We start from the raw sequence: 20,581 nt of genomic DNA, 5'->3' as shown, positions 1-20,581 counted from the left end.
CAACTCCCCATTCTTATTCTTTTTATAATCATAGACTAGTGAGAGAATATCTGCGTCTCCTCAGGTTCCCCCTCCCTCAGTCTCAGCAGTGTGCAGCTGGGGGGGGGGGGGGAGCTGAGCCCCTCCTAGACAGACACAAAGGCTCGTGGGACTTGTAGTTTCTTATTAGCTCAGTAAACTACAATCCCAGAAGGAAGTAGGAAGCAGTAAAAGAAGCATTCAGTGCAGTCACATGGTCTGCTGACATCCCCAGGGTTCTTCTAGTAGGCTACCATTTCTTAGAATGATAGGCAATGGGATATGCAGAACTCAGGGGTGAGTAATCTTTTATAAATAAAAAATAATAATATTAAGATTGTCATCAAGGTTAGGCATGCTTTTTTAAAGGAATTAGACTTTTAGTGCTGAAGGTAAACAAATGCTTTAACCTTGCCCTGGGAGGTCACCAGAGAGTCAGTCAGGTAGACTGGTGAAGAGGCAGCAAGGTGGGCTAGTATTTCCTGCAGTAGTAGAGCTGGGACCAGTGTCTACAGGGGAGTTGGAGGTACTCCAGAGTGCTATTTCCTAAAGGGACTGAGAGTTCCTAGCTTACAAGGGGCTGTTGCTGACCTAACTGAGACTGTTAGTCCTGGGTCACACTGGTGCGATGCGGGAAACCCTGCGATTCAGTGCCGGTTCCTGAATCGCACCCAAATCTCCCACTGGTTCATACTGACATCTGTGAACTGCTGGGGGTGTCACCAGGGGCGTAACTATAGGGGGTGCTGCAGTCGCGACCGCTACCGGGCCCTGTGATGCAGGGGGCCCATGCAGCCCCCTCTACATATGGCCGGCAGCAGCATAGGCAGCTAGGGGTACCAGTGCACCATGCACACGGGTGGCTGGAGGGTGACTAGCAGAGCTCCATGCTCGACTATCGCACTGGCTGCTCTTCAGTTGTGCATTCCCCGCATGACCTGTGTCCTCGGCCGGCTCCTCAGAGTACCCCTCCCCTGCTCCATGCATTGCCGCTCAGTCCGATGTCTGTTTTCTCCAGCCAGAGTCCCGCGCCCCCGGAGTCCGGCCTGCACTGCATACTTCCCCCGGGTAAACAAACTTTAAGCACACAGATGCAGTTCAGCCCTATGACAACCGGCTCCCTGGAGGACCTGTAGGCTTGTCTGCCAGCCCCCCTCCTCCCCCGTCATACACAGATGGTGAAAGGTCTTTCTGTGAGATATGCTGATCACCCGTCCAGCACACTGGATGGAGCCCGGGCCAACATGGATGAGTGCGCGGCTTACAGCTTGTTCATGGTGAGTGAGAGGACCCCATCCCCCACACACCATTACATACCCCCTCCATCTCCCCCTTGGGACAGGGCCCCCTTCTCATGTGGGGACAGGGACTCCCACCTCCCCTGGGGACAGGGACCCCTTCTCACCTGGGGGCAGTAACTTCATCTGCCCTGGAGAAAAGGACCTCATCTCTTCTGGGGACGGGGACCCCATCCTGCCTAGGAACAGTCCCCCAATGGGGCACCTAAAAATAAAATAAAAATAATAAAAAAAAACTACTGATACCAGTGGTGGAACTACAGGGCTCACAAAGGTCATACCCGTGACCACGCCCTGGAGTTCCACCGCCGGAATCGGAGGGAAGGGCCCTGGCTGGGGTTCAGGGGGGCCCTTCATGGTTTCTTGCATCGGGGCCCTGAAGGTTCTAGTTACGCCACTGGGTGTCACTGTAAAGTTAATTAAACCCCCCCCCCCCCCCCCCGATCGGATTGCAGTGCAAACTGTGAAATGGTGCAGGAATCGGATCACCCAGATGTGAACACTCATGTGATCCGATTCCAGTGCCAACCAAAAAAAAGGGTCCTGAACCATTTTGGTGCAAATGCGATTTCAGCCATACAGTTTGGCTGAATTTGCATCCTGCAGACATTGCATGTAATCTGCACAGCAATGTGGTGGGAATCACATGTGATGTCTGTGTGAACCCAGCTTTAGCTACTGAAGAGGAATCAATTAATGCTGTACAGACCAAGGAGGAAGGATCAAGTGGAGCTGTATATAGGGAGGAAGTTGTCCGATGGCGCTCCCACCCCAGTGTGAAAGGGGCCTTAGATAAAATAGCTGTCCAAAATACCAAGCCATTGACTGTGATTTAAAACACCTGTGCAAGATAAAGGAAAACCTGCAAACGTAGCCTGTTGGCGGTACTTGAGGACTGAGGTTGAGAACCACTGCATTAAGATAAAAAGCCTTCTGTATGCAGCAGCCCCCATAATACTTACCTGAGGTCCATCTAGATCCAACAATGGTGCAGGAGTGTCTCGATCAGGGGTGGGGCCTGTCCATTAAGGGTGCACGGGCGTCCCCTCGCCCATCCATGCACCCGGCCACTTTCAGGACATCGGCACATGAATTCCAACATAGAGGGGCTGTTTTTTTTGAAGCACTGATTAGAGACAGAGGCTCTAATAGGCTTCAATATAGTGTGGGCTCGGGTCTCAGAGAGTGCGCTCTCAGCCCACCCAGGTGTGTTACAGCAGCGAATGAATATTCGCTGTTGTAACACTGATCCTCCTCCTGGCCAATCAGGAAGCGGGGTTTTGACACCGGTCACCTGTTTGGCTGAAAGCACAGGCGATCCTATTGGAGGCCTTGGAGGGGAGGAGAAAACTCGGAGCTGAGCTACTGCACCACGCTGCCTGCCACCCACTAGAGATGAGCCCCGGCATGTTCGCACACTCCACGTGCAGAGCCCCCAGGAAGTCGGCGCTGTGCTAATCACAGGCAGTGAGACATTGTCCCGATCTCTGCAGCCGCACATCGGGGAAATGTCTCCCTGCCTGTGTCTAGCACAGCGATGTGCCGACTTCCTGGCGGACTCTGCACGGGGAGTGTGTGAACACGCCGGAGCTCATTCTTACCACCCACCATGATGGGGTAAGTGCTGGACCGACTGGCAAACAGCGGGGGGGGGGAGGGGGGGGTTGTTTGCCACTGGTCTCAGCTGCCCGAGACTCCCCTCATTGGCTGAGACAGCAGTGCGGCGCCATCGGCTCCTACTACAGCCAAAGAGGAGAGAAAGTGGACGAGGCCATGTCTGAAGGGACACAGGGAGCCACATCTCAACTCGGGTGCCCCCATAGCAAGCTGCTTGCTGTGGGGGCACTCAACAGGAGGGAGGGGCCAGGAGCACGGATGATGGACCCGAAAAGAGGAGGATTTGGGCTTATCTGTGCAAAACCACTACGCAGAGCAGGTAAGTATAACAGGTTTGTTTTAAAAAAAAAAAAAAGAAACCTTAGTATCACTTCAAGGACTGTTCAATGCGTTCGTATAAAAGCTGAAGTTGTTGTGTGCCTGGCTGTACAGTAGTGGGGAACCCTGTCCGCTACAACCCTTGGTGGTAATGCTACATGTAGAATACAAATAGTTTCTCTTTACTCGCTAAGCAGAACTATCTAATCCAGGGGTGGCCAACCCGCGGCTCTCGAGCCGCATGCGGCTCTTTGATCGGTTTCCTGCGGCTCTTCAGGCTGTTTCATTGCGGTGACAGGCAGCCTGAGTCTCTGCACTCCTCCGCTCCTCCCATACATCAACAGCCAATCAGCGTGTAGTGTCCCCAGCCCGCCACATTTGAATACATAGGCGCTGGAGTGAGGCTGAAGGGGGGCAGAGGAAGGAGAAACACGCTGTATCTGAAGCCGATGAGATGCAAAAAGGTATGGCCACAAGTGTGCAGGTTACTGATCTGTCCTCCCTTCTCCCTCTGTCTTGCTCTGTACTTTTTTTTTTTTTAAATAACGTTTCACCTGAACACTGATAAGATCTGCTCAGCACATTCTCTGTCTGTTGATAGTGTGACACACGGCTGGCTGTTAACCATTTCAGCTTCTTTTCACTTATTTATCCAGAGCTCTGTGTGTGCTGCATGCTTTCTGTGATGTTTTTTGGAAGAATTTACTGCTAGTTCAGGCTAGAAGACCCATTAACTGTTTATTGTTATCCTGACCAGTTCACTGTTTGTAAGACAATTTGTATTTTGGAAATTAGATGAGCTGCTGTCTTCTGTCACATGGATGTACTTTCAAAGGAAGATTACTGACCTGTGGTCTTTGTAGTGTTAAAACAGTGTGTGACATTTACAATAAATCCAGCTGAGCAAAAGTATGTGTATGAGAAAGGGATGGGGTGATGTTCATGTGTGCCCATGCGTATGATGTGGCTCTTTGCGGTAACTCGGTAAAAAATGTGGCTCTTGGTCTTCGTCTGGTTGGCCACCCCTGATCTAATCAGTTTCAGGCTCAGAAAAAAATAAAAGGATTGGGTCTTTTAGAACTACTGTAAGGGGGTGACTGCAAGCACTACTGGCAAACGGTGTTTCCTACAGCACAAAGGGCTATTGCAAATCGCAGGCAGCGGACCCAGCCTTTTATTAGGAAGATGGAAGGAAGCACTCGCAGGAACACAGGCTAATCAGCAAAGTGGTAAGTGATGGGTCTGGGTGGGCTCGAGTTGTCCTATGTACTTAAAGCAACATTTACCCACCTACCGCCAGCCCTGGTAGTAATTACTGGAAATAAAACACTTTAATAGAATCACAAGAATCCGCATGTCATGATTAGGTCCTTCACTGAACAAAATGCAATTATATAAAAACGTAACATTTCCTATTATCCAGATAAAGTTTCACGTGTTTGAGTGTGCGCTAAATTATGAAAAATGCATTCAGATTCATGTGATGCCATTTAAGTGAACTGTTCATTCAGCAGAAAATTCTCTCCCACTTAATTGCATTACATATTTCTCAGGATCTGCTTTCTTCTCCGGATACTGAAAAAGTTTGTAAACTCATTGCTTTTAACGATGTATAAAAAAAAAAAAAAAAAAAAAAATTGCATTACAATAATTAGATTCCATGTTAGTTTAAGCTACCTAACAATAAACAAATGGCGCTGTGTTATAGGCTAGTCATGAATAATCTAGGAAAAAAAAATCATAATTTTAGCAATCTGGTGTTCTACAGAAAGTTCAAGGGGCCATTCTACTGCATTTATTAAAGAGCGGTCATCACAAAATAAATAAAATAAACCCTGCTACAAATTCTTCTGTAGTAACATGGATGAGCCCTTCTATTTCAGAATCCTTCATGTAATCAACAGTCGGATCTGCTTTACTCTGCAGTTGATGTTTCCTGCACATAATAAAGGCTCAAGCACACAGATAGCATTTCACCTTGTAAAACAACCCATTCAGTTTAAATTGGAAATGAAAGGCAAAACATCTGTGTATGGATATAAAAAAAAACGAAAATACTTTTTTAAAAAATTTTTTTACAATCATTTTTACGTTTTTACATTCCCTCTGTTCTCAGTCGCATAAGAGTCAGGGGAGGAGAAACAGCAGCACTCGGATCTTCCCAGTGAATGGCTAGAGAACTGATCATGCTTGGTGTGGTCAGTTTTTAATAGGAAAGCAATAGGACTGGCAGGAACACCAGGGATTTCATACAAGGGAAGCAATACAAAGAACAGGATACTTTCTCATACAAGTACAGCAGGCACATATCCGGAATATGAAGTGTTGGAGATAGCAAAAAAAAAAAAAAAATCTCTACAAACAAAGCATATGCTGTAAAATTGCTACACAAGCCATATTGTCATCAAATGGTATTACAAATGACCTTTCCTTTTTAAATTTCAAATTAAAATGTAATGTAATATGGCAACCTGGAGCAGTTCCTTACACCAGTGGTCAGCAGCCCTGTCCTCAGGGCCTGCTAACAGGCCAGGTTTGCAAAATATCTGAACTACATCACAGGTGATCTCATTTGCTGCTCAGTGATTGCACTATTTTAGTCTGCATCTCTTCAGAGCCGGTTCACACAGGGGCGACTCCAGGGCCGGTGTAACCACTAGGCGGATTAGGCGGCCGCCTAGGGCGCACTGCCACCTAGGGGCGCTGCTGACCCTTGCCTCATCTCTTCCTCCTTGTCGCTCCCTAGGCTCCCAGCAGGGCTGTTGATAGAGGGGCCCCGGGACAGCAAGGCGCTCAGTGCGGCGGGCGGGTGTTATTAATTGCAGAGCGGTGTTCAGCTTCCCCCCTCTCCATCCCACGGCTTTCACATGATGGAGGGAGAGGGACAGACCAGTGTGTCAGGCAGCCAATAGCGCTGCTCTTCTGAGTGGGAGGGCATGACTTCTACGTTGCTCCGCCTCCCACCACCCCCTTAGCCAATCAGATTGCCCAGCCCGCCACATTTGATCAGAAGATGCCAGTGACCAGAGCAGGATGAGATGCAGAGGATCCGACATACCTGAGAAAGAAGAAGGTATGATCATGTCACACACTCACTTTTAATGCAGAAGTGTAATAATCGGTGTGTTCTCCTGTCCTGTGTGTAGATTAGACAATGATCAGGATGACTTCCCCTCTATCTTCTCACACAGCTTTTTATCTGTGTTTGTATTTACACAGCACAGTGACTGATGATTAGACTTCTGCAAGACCTTCAAACTTAAGCTGTTTCTATAGTTATTTGTGCCCGAGTTGGTGTCAGCCATCCCTGATTTATCTAACTTTCCTTGCTATCTTTGAAGGAATTAGCTGGTCAAGCTGGGAGCTTCACAGACATGTTAACTATTTACTGTCCTCCTGTGCTTGAGAAATGACTGTTAAAAATATGTGTTTTTTTTTTTTGCCACTTATAGTTATATCTTGTAAACCCCTGTTTGCAGTGATTAATGTTTTTCCACACTGCTAGGACACACTTGTACTATGTCTGCAGTCTTTAACCCTCTCCTGTACTATGTCTGCAGTCTTTAACCCTCTCCTGTACTATGTCTGCAGTCTCTGATCATCTCCTGTACCATGTCTGCAGTCTTTAACCATCTCCTGTACCATGTCTGCAGTCTCTGACAATCTCCTGTACCATGTCTGCAGTCTCTGACCATCTCCTGTACCATGTCTGCAGTCTCTGACCATCTCCTGTACCATGTCTGCAGTCTCTGACCATCTCCTGTACCATGTCTGCAGTCTCTGACCATCTCCTGTACCATGTGTGCAGTCTCTGACCATCTCCTGTAGTATGTCTGCATTCTCTGACCATCTCCTGTAGTATGTCTGCAGTCTCTGATCATCTCCCGTATTATGTCTGCAATCTCTGATCATCTCCTGTACTATGTCTGCAGTCTCTGACCATCTCCTGTACCATCTCTGCAGTCTCTGATCATCTCCTGTACCATGTCTGCAGTCTTTAACCCTCTCCTGTACTATGTCTGCAGTCTTTAACCCTCTCCTGTACTATGTCTGCAGTCTCTGACCATCTCCTGTACCATGTCTGCAGTCTCTGACCATCTCCTGTAGTATGTCTGCAGTCTCTGACCATCTCCTGTACTATGTCTGCAGTCTCTGACCATCTCCTGTACTATGTCTGCAGTCTCTGACCATCTCCTGTACTATGTCTGCAGTCTCTGACCATCTCCTGTACTATGTCTGCATTCTCTGATCATCTCCCGTATTATGTCTGCAATCTCTGATCATCTCCTGTACTATGTCTGCAGTCTCTGACCATCTCCTGTAGTATTTCTGCAATAAAGGGGGCTACAGGCACAGTAGGTGGTAAGGGAAGGTGTACCTAGGCATGGTGGATAGTGAGGGATGGGGGGCCCAGGCATGTTGGGTGGTTAGGGAAGAGGGCTGTAGGTGCAGTGGGTGGTCAGGCAAGGGAGGCTACAGGCATAGTAGATAATGAGGAAAGGGATCCCAGGTGCAGTGGGTGGTAATGGAAAGAATGCCTAGGCACAAGTGGTGGTTAAGGCGGGGCTGTAGAGAAAATTTGAATGTAGCATACAGGGCAAGGGGCTTCATAATCCAGGGCCGACCAAAATCCTCAGCACCAGGCCTATGATGCTCCTAATCCAGGCCGAACGATCAGGCCACCGCAGGTCGCCCTTGCAATCGGGCCCTGGGGTTCCGCCGCTAATATATTTTAGATAATGGCACACAGTGAAGTAATTAAAGTGCCATTATAAAAAAAAATGTGACAGATTGTCACACAATACACACTGGGATCTGTGATCAAAGAGTGTATTGTGCTATTATTTAATGACACTGCACAAAGCCATCCCATTTTTCTTTTTTTAATTTTTTTTGGGGGGGGGGGGTCGCAAGTAGCTGGTCTTGCCTAGGGTGCAAAATAGTCTAGCACCGGCCCTGGGCGACTCAGATCCGACTTCAGGACGCCCCTAGTCGCCTCAGGTCGGACAACATGTAAAAATCAATGTAAGTGAATGAGAGCCGTCTTAATGCACGCTACTGAAGTCGCTCCGACTTCAGAAAAGGTTCCTGTACTACTTCAATCCGACTTGTAGGCGACTGGTACCCATTGATTTCAATGGAGGTCGCCTCCAAGTCGGATCTCCGTCTATACAGAGGCGACTCTGACAGAATTATCAGCTCTCATGAAGGAACTCCACTCCAAATTTATTAAAAAAAATTGGTGTGGGTTCCCCCTCCTAGAGCATACCAGGCCCTTAAGTCTGGTATGGATTCTAAGGGGAACCCCCTACGCCGAAAAAAAGACATGGGGTCCCCCCCAGATCCATACCAAACCCTTATCCAAGCACGCTACCCGGCCGGCCAGGAAAGGGGTTGGGGACGAGCGAGTGCCCCCCCCTCCTGAGCCATACAAGGCTGCGTGCCCCCAACATGGGGGGGGGTGCCTTGGGGAAGGGGGGCCGTGCGCCCCCCCACCCCAAAGCACCTTGTCCCATGACCCTGGCCGTTGGCTGTCAGGGTCTGCGGGCGGGGTGCTTATCGGAATCCGGGAGCCCCCTTTAATAAGGGGGCCCCCAGATCCCGGCCCCCCACCCTATGTGAATGGGGTACAATGTACCCCTACTTATTCACCCGGGCTCCTCCGCTAGTAAAAGAGCTAGCAGAAGATGGCGAAGGAGTCCGGCGAGAAGACCCCCGGGGCGGAGGAGTCTGGGGCTCCCGGATTCCGATAAGCACCCCGCCCGCAGACCCCCACAACCTACGGCCAGGGTTGTCGGGGAAAAGGCCCTTGTCCTCAACAACATGGGGACAGGGTGCTTTGGGGTGGGGAGGCCGCGTGGCATCCCCACCCCCTTTCCTGGCCGGCCGGGTAGCGTGCTCGGATAAGGGTCTGGTATGGATCTGGGGGGGACCAGGGGATATTTTTTTGGTGTAGGGGATTCCCCTTAGAATCCATACCAGACCTAAGGGCCTGGTATGCTCTCGGAGGGGGAACCCATGCCATTATTTTATTTTATTTTTTTGGCGTGGAGTTCCCCCTTCAGAGCTCATTCTCTGATTGGCCACGGCAAAAGTCGCCTGGCCTGGGGTGACTTAAAGTCGTGTTGTAAGTCGCCCCAAGTCGTGTTCAAGTCATGTCCAAGTTGCCTCCAAAAGTCGTGTTGAAAGTCGTGTCGCCCCTGTGTGAACCGGCTCTAAAGGTAATGCATAAAACCTGGCCTGTTAGTGGGCCCTGAGGACAGGGTTGATGACCACTGCCTTACACCATTGGTGTACGGAACACCTCGAAATGTAATTTCTTGCTTCTGTGATTGGCTCACTGATTTTTTTTTTTTTTTTTTTTTTTCCCAGAAGTCTGCACAAAAATACAAGTCAGATTTTAGGCATTCTCTGCAACAAATGTAATTCCTGGTAAAATATTCTTAAACCACATCTAAAGGGATGCTGGCAATTAAAACGGTGCAAGTGCATGAACTGATTAACCACTTGCTGCCAAAATCGCATACCTGTACGTGATTGGCTTCAAGTGGTTGTATCGAGGGTGATGCCTTCCACGGCTCTCCCACCCCACCGGGAGACCCAAGCCGCTGGCTGGTCGGAGACCTGAACAAAGCCAGAACCTGCTTTGATCCGGTCTCGGACATAGAAACCCTGAACCAATGTCACAACATCACTTCCGGTTTGCTCGGCAGCCAACAGCGCCATTTAAAAAAAAAAAATCCAAAATAGTCAAAAATGCTGATCTTGGATTTTAGACCTCAGATCGATACATAAAGAGTACCAGTCACCGCCTATCACTGTCACAGCTTGTGATGGCAATAAAAGTGATCAGAAAAAAAAACATTTTAACCACTTAAGGACCAAGCCCCTGATGATGCACTTTGAGTGACGAAACGTTGGGCGGAGCCTGGCTTAACGTGGGACTTGGACAGACTGCTTTAAAGCGACTATTACTGAAGCGCTGGACGCTTCAGTTGTTTGCCTGTTTTAATCAACTTAAATGTGAGTGGAATTGTTTTCCTTAATAAATTGGGCACTGCTTTTTAAGATAGTTGTGCAATGAGCGATGTCATTTTTCTTTATCTACATGACCACTGAACTGCATGGGAATCTAAATGCCTGTTCATGATTGGAGAGATTTCTGGTTCCAGTGTACTGCTTGTGAGGAGTTGTGGTGTTTCTATTTGTGCATTATCGTTGCACTGATGGTAAGGGTCTGTCGTGTTGGCTGATGGTGATGGGACCCCTACTATCCTTATATCTGTTGAACGAGGTGGAGGGAGATCGGTTGTTGATTCATTCAACTTTTTTTACCTCTTTGGGCTTTCATATATGAATACGTCTTTATAAATGTGTTTATAATCTTTTTGTTTTGTGCGCCGCATTTTCTTTGTTTATATTGTGCATATTGTTCCCTGCAATATAGTGCGAGCTGCCATCTTTTTTTATTTTTTTATGTTTATTAAATTTTTTTTTCTGAGTTAGTGCAACAATCTATATCTGTATTTTTGTCTTCCTGTATAGTGTGTAGCCTGGTATAGTTATTTCCCAGCCATTGAATCCTTAAACCACGTCTCTGTAATTGCAGCAAGGTCCAAGTTCTCCCTAGACAAGAGCTGTCAGCTCAGAAAGCTTGTTGCCTAAACCACGGGTATTAGTGCACACGGCATGACAAACTCTGCTATATATTTACCACCAGAAACTTCAACTGAAGTGACCACCCCATCAGCCCAGTCCTTAGCAACACAAATCCTCAAATTCTCTTCCCCCCCCCGTCTGCACATTCCATGTACTGTGGGCAGAGAGAACTCCATCCATAGTCTAATCCAGGGGTGGCCAACCTTTTCAAGAGTGAGGGCCCCTTAAGTGATCTGGTAACCGGTCACGGGCAACAATGAGCAGAGCTGGTGGGTGACAGGTCTGTGTCCACTCCGCATATGCAGAGCAGACAAGGACACAACCCACTCTACTCTATGTGCCCTCTGATCTGATTCACCCAGATGGAAGGGTGGATTTTTTTTAATTTTTAATTTTTGCAAATTGGTTTGGAGGTAGGTGGATGTAAACGGACTTCAGCCGCCCCATAAAGGTGAATGGCGGGTCCAATTGGGTTGGACCGATTTTGTAAAAGGGGCCTAAGGATGCTTTCACACTGATGCTCTGTGCTTTACCCACACCGAGGGTGCAGCGCAGTGCACCTGTGGCTTTACTGCAGGTCAGCTGCACTTTGCCATAGAATTCTATTATATCCTGCAGGTGTGGTGCACTTTCTGAAAGCACACCAAACCCGCAGATAATGACAGAAGGCTCAGTGGCTCTATGGCTCAGTATGGGTAACCTGCAGGGGCATAGTTGGTGTGAGGTGGTGTGATGTCACAAGCTGTGATTGGCTGCAGACTGAGGCTGTCTCTCAAGTTACTTCTGCACTGGGAGCTGACTGAGATTCACTGTGATCCTTATGATTTTTATTGATATTTATTTCTATCATAATATGATTGTTTATATCTGCTTAAGGACCGCCTCACGCCAATATACGTCAGCAGAATGGCACGGCTGGGCACAATCACGTACCGGTGGCGCACTCCCGACCTGGTCCTGAGCTCCGTGACTGTGGCTGCGGGACCAGTGGACCCGATCGCCGCTGGTGTCCCGCGATCGGGTCACAGAGCTGAAGAACGAGGAGAGGTGTGTGTGTGTGTGTGTGTGTGTGTGTGTGTGTGTGTGTGTGTGTGTGTGTGTGTGTGTGTGTGTGTAAACAAACAAACCTCTCCCCGTTCTTCCAAGTGTGGCTGTTACCGATTGTCTGTTCCCTTTTATAGGGAAGGACGATCAGTGACATCACATGCCAGGCCACATCCCCTACAAAACACATAACGTCATACATAACGCCTACACTGCCCCCTAGTGGTTAACCCCTTCACTGCCAGTGTCATTTACACAGGAATCGGAGCATTTAAATAGCACTGATTGCTGTATAAATGACAATGGTCCCAAAAATGTGTCAAATGTCCGATGTGCCCGCCAAAATGTCGCAGTCACAATAAAATTCACTGATTACCATTCACCATTACTAGTAAAAAAAAAAAAAATATTAATAAAAATGCTATAAAACTTTTTATTTTATTTTTTTTTTACCGAAAATATATAGAATACGTATTGGCCTAAACTGAGGAAATTTTTTTTTTTTAATATATTTTTTGGGGTTATTTATTATAGCAAAAAATTAAAAAATATAGAATTTTTTCGAAATTGTCGCTTTATTTTTGTTTATAGAGCATAAAATAAAAACCGCAGAGGTGATCAAATACCACCAAAAGAAAGCTCTATTTGTGTGAAAAGGACGCCAATTTTGGGTGGGAATCACATCGCACAATTGTCAGTTAAAGCGACGCAATGCCGAATCGCAAAAAGGGGCCTGGTCCTCTGGCTGCAAATTGGTCCGGGGCTTAAGTGGATATTATTCATTTTAAATATTTGTTTTAGGTATTTTCAGGTAGACCACCATTCAACACCATCAGGATGCCACGATCTTCACGTCGCAGATCCCATTAAAGACGCTACCATGAGGAAGGCCAAAAGTCTCCAATCGCCCATTGGATGAGGTCCAGAGCGCAACGTTGGCGGAGACAGGACACACACATAAATGGGAGCCGTCCAACTTGTCGGGCTGCTATTCCTATCCAGCAACAGCACTGGAGATTCCAGGGTCAGTTTGGAATTGAGGAATTTATACAGGATGCTTGTAGTAGTTGTAGATTAACCCTTTCACTGCCAGGTCCGTACGCTGTACGGACGTACAGAAATGCCTGCAAGTGGCCATGTCAATATGGTATACGGACCTAATTTCTCCCTCTCACTTTAGTGACCATACGCTTATATCAGAATTCTGCTGAACAATTTTTTTAAGTCTGATCAGTGGATTACAACCCGCTGATCAGAGTTTATTAACCTCTAATGTGAAGCCCCCCAATTCCCTCATGAAGACTGAGGAGAAGAATAAATTCAATACCTCCACCATCTCCCCATCCTTTGTAACCAGAAGTCCTTCCTCATTCTTTATGGGGCCAATATGGTCTGTCCTCCTTTTTTACTGTTTATATGTTCTTTGGATTTCTTTTTTGCTCTCTTCCACTATGTGTCTTTCGTGTTCTGTCTTAGATGCCCTAATTGAACCCTTACATATCTTGTTGCATTCTTTGTAAAATGTGAATGCAAACAATGATCCCTCAGCCTTGTATTTTTTGAAGGCCTTCACCTTTGCTTTTATATGCATTTTTACATTGGAGTTAAGCCATCGAGGACTTTTGTTCACTCTTTTAAACTTATTTTCCAATGGGATGCACTGGCTAATATGCTCTTAAAGCAAGCATTAATTGTTTAGAAATCAGGAAATACAGTGCAACACATACAGCTCAGTACATCATCCATACATGTCAGTAAGTGCTTGAGAACTTGTGAATGTGCAAGGAGCAATGCCTCATGGGACATGTAGTCCTGGGCAGGAAGTGAGGGGTTCTAAAGGCAGAAGTTTTTTTTTTTTTTTACCTTGCTATAGGGACACTCTATATACTATACTTTGCCGCTTGCTATTGGGGCACTCTGAGGGCAGGAGGAGCGAAAAAAAAAAAAAAAAAAAAAATGCATCCGATTAATAGATTAAAAGAAAACATAATCAACTGACTAATCGATTATGGAAATAATCGTTAGTTGCAGCCCTAGTGTCTACCATCTGATCCATGACATTGTCCTGCAAGACATTTAGGAACTGGTGAGCCTTAGAAGAATGCATGGTTCCCTCTGCCCAGTCTATCTAGATAATTAATTAAAATCCCCCATTGTGATAACGTTTCCCATCCTTGCTACTAATCCAAATTGTGATAAGAGGTCCATCTCCCCCACCTCCCTCAGGTTGGGGGGGGGGGGGCAATAGCATACTCCTAGTGTTATTTTCCCCTTAGCTTCATCCCTTTGGAGCTCTACCTAATAATGATTCCACCTCCTCCCTAGCTCCCTTATTGATGTTATATCTCACATTCACTCATACATTATTTTTGATATATAGGCATACCACTCCCCCTTTTTTACCCTCTCTATCCCTGCGATACAGGGGATACTCTTGAATGATTGCCAGCCAATCATGAGAGCTGTTGAACCAGGTCTCTGAAATAACCACAAAATCAAAATCCTCCTCATTCAACAGTATCTCTAGTTCACCCATCTTGTCCACCAGGCTCCTGGCATTGGTGAACATGCCACATAGTTTAGACCGGTCGCTTAGTCTCCTCCATTTGGGTGTTCCGAGATTGCAAATAGGGCTTGTTACTATACTTGCCTTGGGTTTATGTGCTTTAGTCAACCTACCACTAATGCTCCTGATACTACCCTCTGGAATATGTTCATTGCTGCTATCTCTACTTCTGGATCCCCCATCGCCTAGTTTAAAAACCCCTCTAACTTTTCGGTCATCTTCACCCCCAGCCGATCTGCGCCCTCCTCATTTAGGTGCAGTCCATCCCTTCTATAGAACTGGTGACCGACTGATAGGTTGAGCCAGTTCTCCAGGATCCCAAACCCCTCCTTACTATACCAGCTCCTCAGCCACTTGTTTACTTCACTAATCGCCTTTCTGGTGTGGCTCGAGGTTTTCGGTAGTATTCCTGAGAATACTACCTTGGAGGGCCTTTTCTTCAGTTTAGCTCCCAAATCCCTAAAATCGTTCTTTAGGGCACTTCATCTGCCTCTGGCTTTGTCATTTGGTGCCAAAGTGCACCATGACAGCCGGGTCTTCCCCAGCCCCTCCCAGTAATTTGTCCACCAGATCCGTGATGTGCCAAACCCGAAAGCCTTGTAGACAGCATACAGTTCGACACTTCAGGTCTTTGTCACAGATTGCCCTCTCTGTTCTTCTAAGAATTGAGTCCCCACCAGAATCTGTCTATCCTTTCCCTTCGCTTCCTTCCCCCTCCCACTGGAGGAGTTCTTCCCCTGGCAGCTAGGAGAGTCCCTCCGCTCCAGCAGTGCTGGTCCCTGACCCGTTTCACCAATGTCACTCAATGGAGCGTACTTATTGGGATGCTCCCGCCCAGAATCAGCCTCCCTGGCACTTCCCCCTCTATCCTTCCTGTCTGTCACCCATCTACTAGTTTCTAGTGCCTGCCCTTCTTTGTCTCCACCCACCTCTGTGCTGCCCCTGCTGTGTGCAAGATGTACACGAGTCGCATCTCCACGCCTGCCGGGCATCATACCTACTAATTTAATGAGGATTGGGGATTATACCCTTCCAAATGACCTAACAACTAGCTTCCTGACACTAATACTCAATACAATACACAGGTACTCGCCTCCCTCGTGCATTTACAATAAGGTAGACAGGTAGAGTCCATAGCACAGTTTAATTATATGTAAATGTATAAAATATAACACTTATGTGGGTACAGCGTTTTGATGTTGTCAATCAAAATATATAGGCCTGAAAACTGATAGTTGGTGTGAGGTTTGATGTCACAAGCTATGATTGGCTGCAGGCTGTGTCTCTAGTCACTTTTGCACTGGGAGATGACCGAGTTGCATTGTCAGAGCCTTTCTCCTGATAGTCACTGTGATTGTTATCATTTTTATTAATATTTATTGCTATTACTATTATTGTTTTTATATTATTTTATTAAAATATATATATTATTATATAATTTTTTTTTTTTTTCTTTTAGCTATTTTCAGGTACACCATCAGGATACCACGACCTTCATGTCGCAGATCCCGTCAATGGCACTAACACGAGGAAGGCCAAAAGTCTCCAATTGCCCATCTGACGAGGTCCAGAGCGCAACGTCGGCAAAGACAGGACACACCGATCAACAGGAGACGTTTGCCAAGAGCGCCACAAGGCTGCTGATCTCCACCCAGCACTACCATCGGCTATGGAGCAGCGCAGCAAGGAGGAGATGGCGCAACTTGTCGGGCTGCTATTCCTAACCAGCAACAGCACCGGAGATTCCAGGGTCAGTTTGTAATTGAGGAGTTTATACAGAGTGCTTGTAGTGGTTTTGTAGTAGTTGTAGTGGTTGATTTGAAAAACAAATAAAAACCTTGAAGTAATTGTTTTAAATGGTTTGCTACATCCAGACCTCCCTCAACGTATATGTTGTGCCCAGTTTTCATTTTGTGATCTCGTATTTTTTTCCTTCTATCACTAACCAAAAAAAAAAGGTTTTATCTTCCTTCTTAATAGATTTCCTCCTCTTTCTGTGCTTTGGCAGCACTGATAATGTGTTTGGCCTAATTTTTGTAAATTTTTATACTCTTCTGTCAGCTACAACTTTTTTTTTTTCTTTGAATCTTCTATAAGCAAATTCTTTTCCTTTACTATCCTACTTACCTCTTTAGTGAACCATATTGTTTTTTTTCCTCCGTCTTATTCTTACTAACTTTCCTGACCTATAATCTAGTTACCTTCAGGATGGTATACTTTAATAGTGCCCACCGATTACTTACTCCTGTCATTTTACTCCAACCTTTCATTTCATTTTTTTGAAATGTCCCCATTTCAGCAAAATTTGTCCTGAAATCTAAAACTTTTGTTTATGTGATATGAGTTTTCAGTTCTTGTTTTAATATCAAACCAAATACATTGGTGATCACTAGAACCCAAATTCTCTCCCACGTCAACATCAGACAGTCGATGATCCCCATTTGTCAGTACTAGTCTAGGTCTAGAACAGCGTTTCTCAACTGCAGTCCTCAAGGCACCCCAACAGGTCACGTTTACAGGCTTTCCATTATTTTGCACAGGTGATTTGATCAGTTTCACTGCCTTAGTAATTACCACAGCCATTTCATCTGAGGGAAGTCCTGAAAACATGAACTGTTGGGGCGCTTTGAGGACTGGAGTTGGAAAACATTGCTCTAGAATATGGTCACCTCAGTTTGAACTTTGTACTGTTTAGACAAACCCCATTCAGTGCTTCCATTACATCCCTGCTACTGTTTGTAATAGCAAGTTGAGAATTCCAGTTAAAGTGGTTGTAAACCCTTACAACACACTTTGACCTACAGGTAAGCCTAGATTAAGGCTTACCTGTAGGTCCAAGAAATATCTCCTAAACCTATACGGTTTAGGAGATATTTGCCCGAAGACAGCGGCGCACTGAGCGTAGCATCGTCAACGGCAAAGATGCCGCGTGTGTCGGCTCCCGTGCGCATGCACGGGAGTGACGTCATCGCGGCTTCGTGGAATGACAGCGGCGGAGCTGCGAGACCCCACCGAGAAGATGGATGCGCCGGACTACAGGGGACAGCGGTGACTTCGCTGGCTCCTTTGCAGGGAATGAAAGAGGAAGTAAACCCATCAGGGTTTACTTCCTCTTTAATGTCAGGCCTATTGACGTCACCCATAATCAAAACATGTCCCTTTATTGCAATTTGGGTTATCTCATCAATCAACAAGTTATCATAATCTTCAGTCTGTCCTGGAGGTCTGTATACAACACCAATTCTAAAGAAATATTCCTCTCTGGTTGAAAGGCAGACCTAGAGGGTTTCAAGTATTTAATTATTTTCTTAATTAATGTTGGTGTTCTGCTATTTTTGACATATATATGGCAACTCCACCTTCCCTCTTCCCTGCTCTGATGTTCCTGTATAATGTGTACCCTGGTATGATTATTTCCCAGTCTTTTGAATCCTTAAACCATATCTTTGTAATTGCAGCAAGGTCCAAATTGTCCCTAGATATAAGATCTGTCAGCTCAGAAAGCTTGCTGCCTAAACCATGGCATTAGTGTACATGACAAACACTGCTATCTACTGCTTTATTTTTACCACCAGAAACTTCAACTTAAGTGACACCCCCATCATCCCAGTCCTTGGCAACACAAACCCTCAAATTCTTCCCCTATTATTGTCCATAGTAGTGAAACTTTACCCCCTCCCCCTTCCCTGATCATAAGTTTCTATGTTTCTCCCCTGGCCGGACATTCCATGTACTGTGGTCAGAGAGAATTAAAACCATAGTCTAGTCTGTCTCATCAGTGAAAGGGCTGGGTTACACAGTGCCATCCAATGCCTAGCACCCCACTGCCACTCTGATCTTTCCATGATGCCCAACCGTCCGCAAATCACATGGAGGGGGGTGCGTGCTTTGTATACCAGTAATTTAAAAGTTGCCATTCACTATTAGGCCTCACGCAAATTTGGCTATTTGGAGTCGAGAGTGGAATCACCGCGATTCCAAATCGCACTGCAATCCTGGGAATATGCAAAAAAAAGTCCAGCTTGGCTGGGATCGTCACTTGGCAAACCACATTGTGCAAAGCTTGATGAGGGAACACTGGTGATGGAGGGAGCTTCTTCAGCTATGTCTGCACCCCCACCCCGACTTTTTTTGAACATTAGCCCCTCTACAGCCGGCCATTCACCACCTTTGGCCCCCTCCTCTGCCATCCAGAACAATATGGCCTATGCCATACAACAACCTGAGCCTCTTCCACCCCCTGCATTATACTCAACACTTAGGCCTACGCCATCCACCACAGCTCACCGCAACGTTCTCATCACTACCCCTAGCTCTCCATCCCTCTGTCCTCCTTACCTGCTTGACTGTGCTCTCCCTGGAGGCCATCATCCCCACTAGACGTTTTTTACTGGCACCTCACAGGGGCAGATTCCGCTCTCCTCTTGGCCTCCTATACTTTACACTAGACAAGGTGGCTGCAGAAACAAACTTCTGTGTATAAACTATATTGAGCTGTTCATTAAGGCAGACATCTATGGCAATGAGCGGTATTGCAGCTGTGGATAACTCCATAGCACAGTTTTATTATATGTAAGATCTGTAAAATTTAACACTTATGTGGGTACAGTGTTGCATGGCAGACATATTATTATCAATCAAAATATGTAGGCCTGAAAAGTGACAGTTGGTCATAAGCTGTGATTGGCTGCAGACCGAGGTTGTCTCTCAAATCACTTCTGCACTGGGAACTGACCGGCAGAGCCTTTTTCCTGATATTCAATTTGATTCTTATCATTTTTATTAATATTTATTTCTATTACTATCATACATTTTTTTATTATTTTTTTTAGCTATTTTTAGATACATCAGCATTCAACACCATCAGGATGCCACGACCTTCATGTCACAGATCCCACCAAAGGTTCTAGTATGAGAGAGGCCAAAAGTGTCTATTCGCCCATCGGACGAAGTCCAGAGCGCAACATAGGAGGAGACAACAATCAATAGGAGCCGTTCACCAAGAGACTTCAACAAGGCTGCTGAGCACCACCATTGGCCATGGAGCAGCACAGCGAGGAGGAGATAGTGTGTCCTATTCGTCTTGCAGGATATGAAGATGGCGAGGACACTACAATTCTGAACTGCACTCCCCTATTTCACAGTGGCTGCATCCAACGATGGCCTTTGGAAAGTGCAACTTGTCCAATTTGCCGGGCTGCTATTCCTAACCAGTCACAGCGCTGGAGGTTCCAGGGTCAGAATTTGGAATTGAGGAATTTTATATAGAATGCGTGCAGTGATTGATGATTTGGGGGGGGGGGGAAAAACTATGCAAACTAATGTAAATGTATAGTATAACATATAATTTCTCTTTATACGAGATGCTTGTAGTCGTAGTAAATGCTGCTTTGAAAAAAAAAAGTGTGTGTATTAAAAAAATAAAATACCGTATATACTCGAGTATAAGCCGAGTTTTTCAGTCCACTTTTTGGGCTGAAAAAAAGCCGCCTCGGCTTATACTCGAGTCACTGAAATTTTTTGCCGGAGATGGAGGAGAAAAGGGGGCGGGGCCATGCCGCTGGCTGACACTAGTGAATGGCCTGTAAGTGTACCGCTCAACACCATCCCCTCTGCTCTTTCGTTCTGTCCAGTTTTTTTTTTTTCTTCCTCGTGCTTATGGCTGTATGGCTGTATGGCTGCAGTGGCGGGGGGGACTCTTTCTTCTATTTCGGGCGCGGAGGAATACATCCTCAGCGCCCGCGCCGCACTCCTCAGCATTAGGCTGGTCACCGCAGTGGGGGGACTCTTTCTGCTATTTCGGGCGCGGATGAATACAGCCTCTGCACCCGCGCCGCACACCGCTCAGCATTAGGTTACTGTGTGCTGCGGAGTGATATCCGATCCAGTCCTCTCTCTCTACACACTATAACAAGAAGCAGAGAGAGCAGGGGCCGGGCGATCCAGTGATTTTTAAGTTGAGGTAAGAGGCAAAAAAAAAATGAAACTGACCTGCTTTTGTAGACCTTATTCTATCTACCATATATTGATTAGAATCCTGGATTTTTTTTTTAGCTTAAGC

General features: G+C 46.3%; 1 long non-coding RNA gene across 3 annotated transcripts; it reads left to right on the top strand.

Annotated features, from left to right (window-relative positions):
- Positions 1–235: 235 nt before the first annotated feature.
- LOC143927789 (uncharacterized) lies at positions 236–19,820 on the top strand. 3 transcript variants are annotated; one of them, XR_013262324.1, is made up of 5 exons: positions 236–315; positions 4,290–4,480; positions 12,756–12,978; positions 15,980–16,270; positions 19,363–19,820. It is a non-coding gene; the product is annotated as an uncharacterized LOC143927789 (long non-coding RNA). The 3 variants fall into 3 exon arrangements; XR_013262322.1 differs by having other exon boundaries at positions 19,353–19,820; XR_013262323.1 differs by lacking the exon at positions 4,290–4,480 and having other exon boundaries at positions 19,353–19,820.
- Positions 19,821–20,581: the final 761 nt, after the last annotated feature.

Source organism: Lithobates pipiens, unplaced genomic scaffold, assembly GCF_037356315.1.
Source record: "Lithobates pipiens isolate NorthernLeopardFrog02 unplaced genomic scaffold, aLitPip1_a1.2 Scaffold_23, whole genome shotgun sequence".
Classification (NCBI taxonomy): domain Eukaryota; kingdom Metazoa; phylum Chordata; class Amphibia; order Anura; family Ranidae; genus Lithobates; species Lithobates pipiens.
Note: the sequence above shows the minus strand (reverse complement) of the source record. Positions and strands in the feature narration are given on the sequence as shown.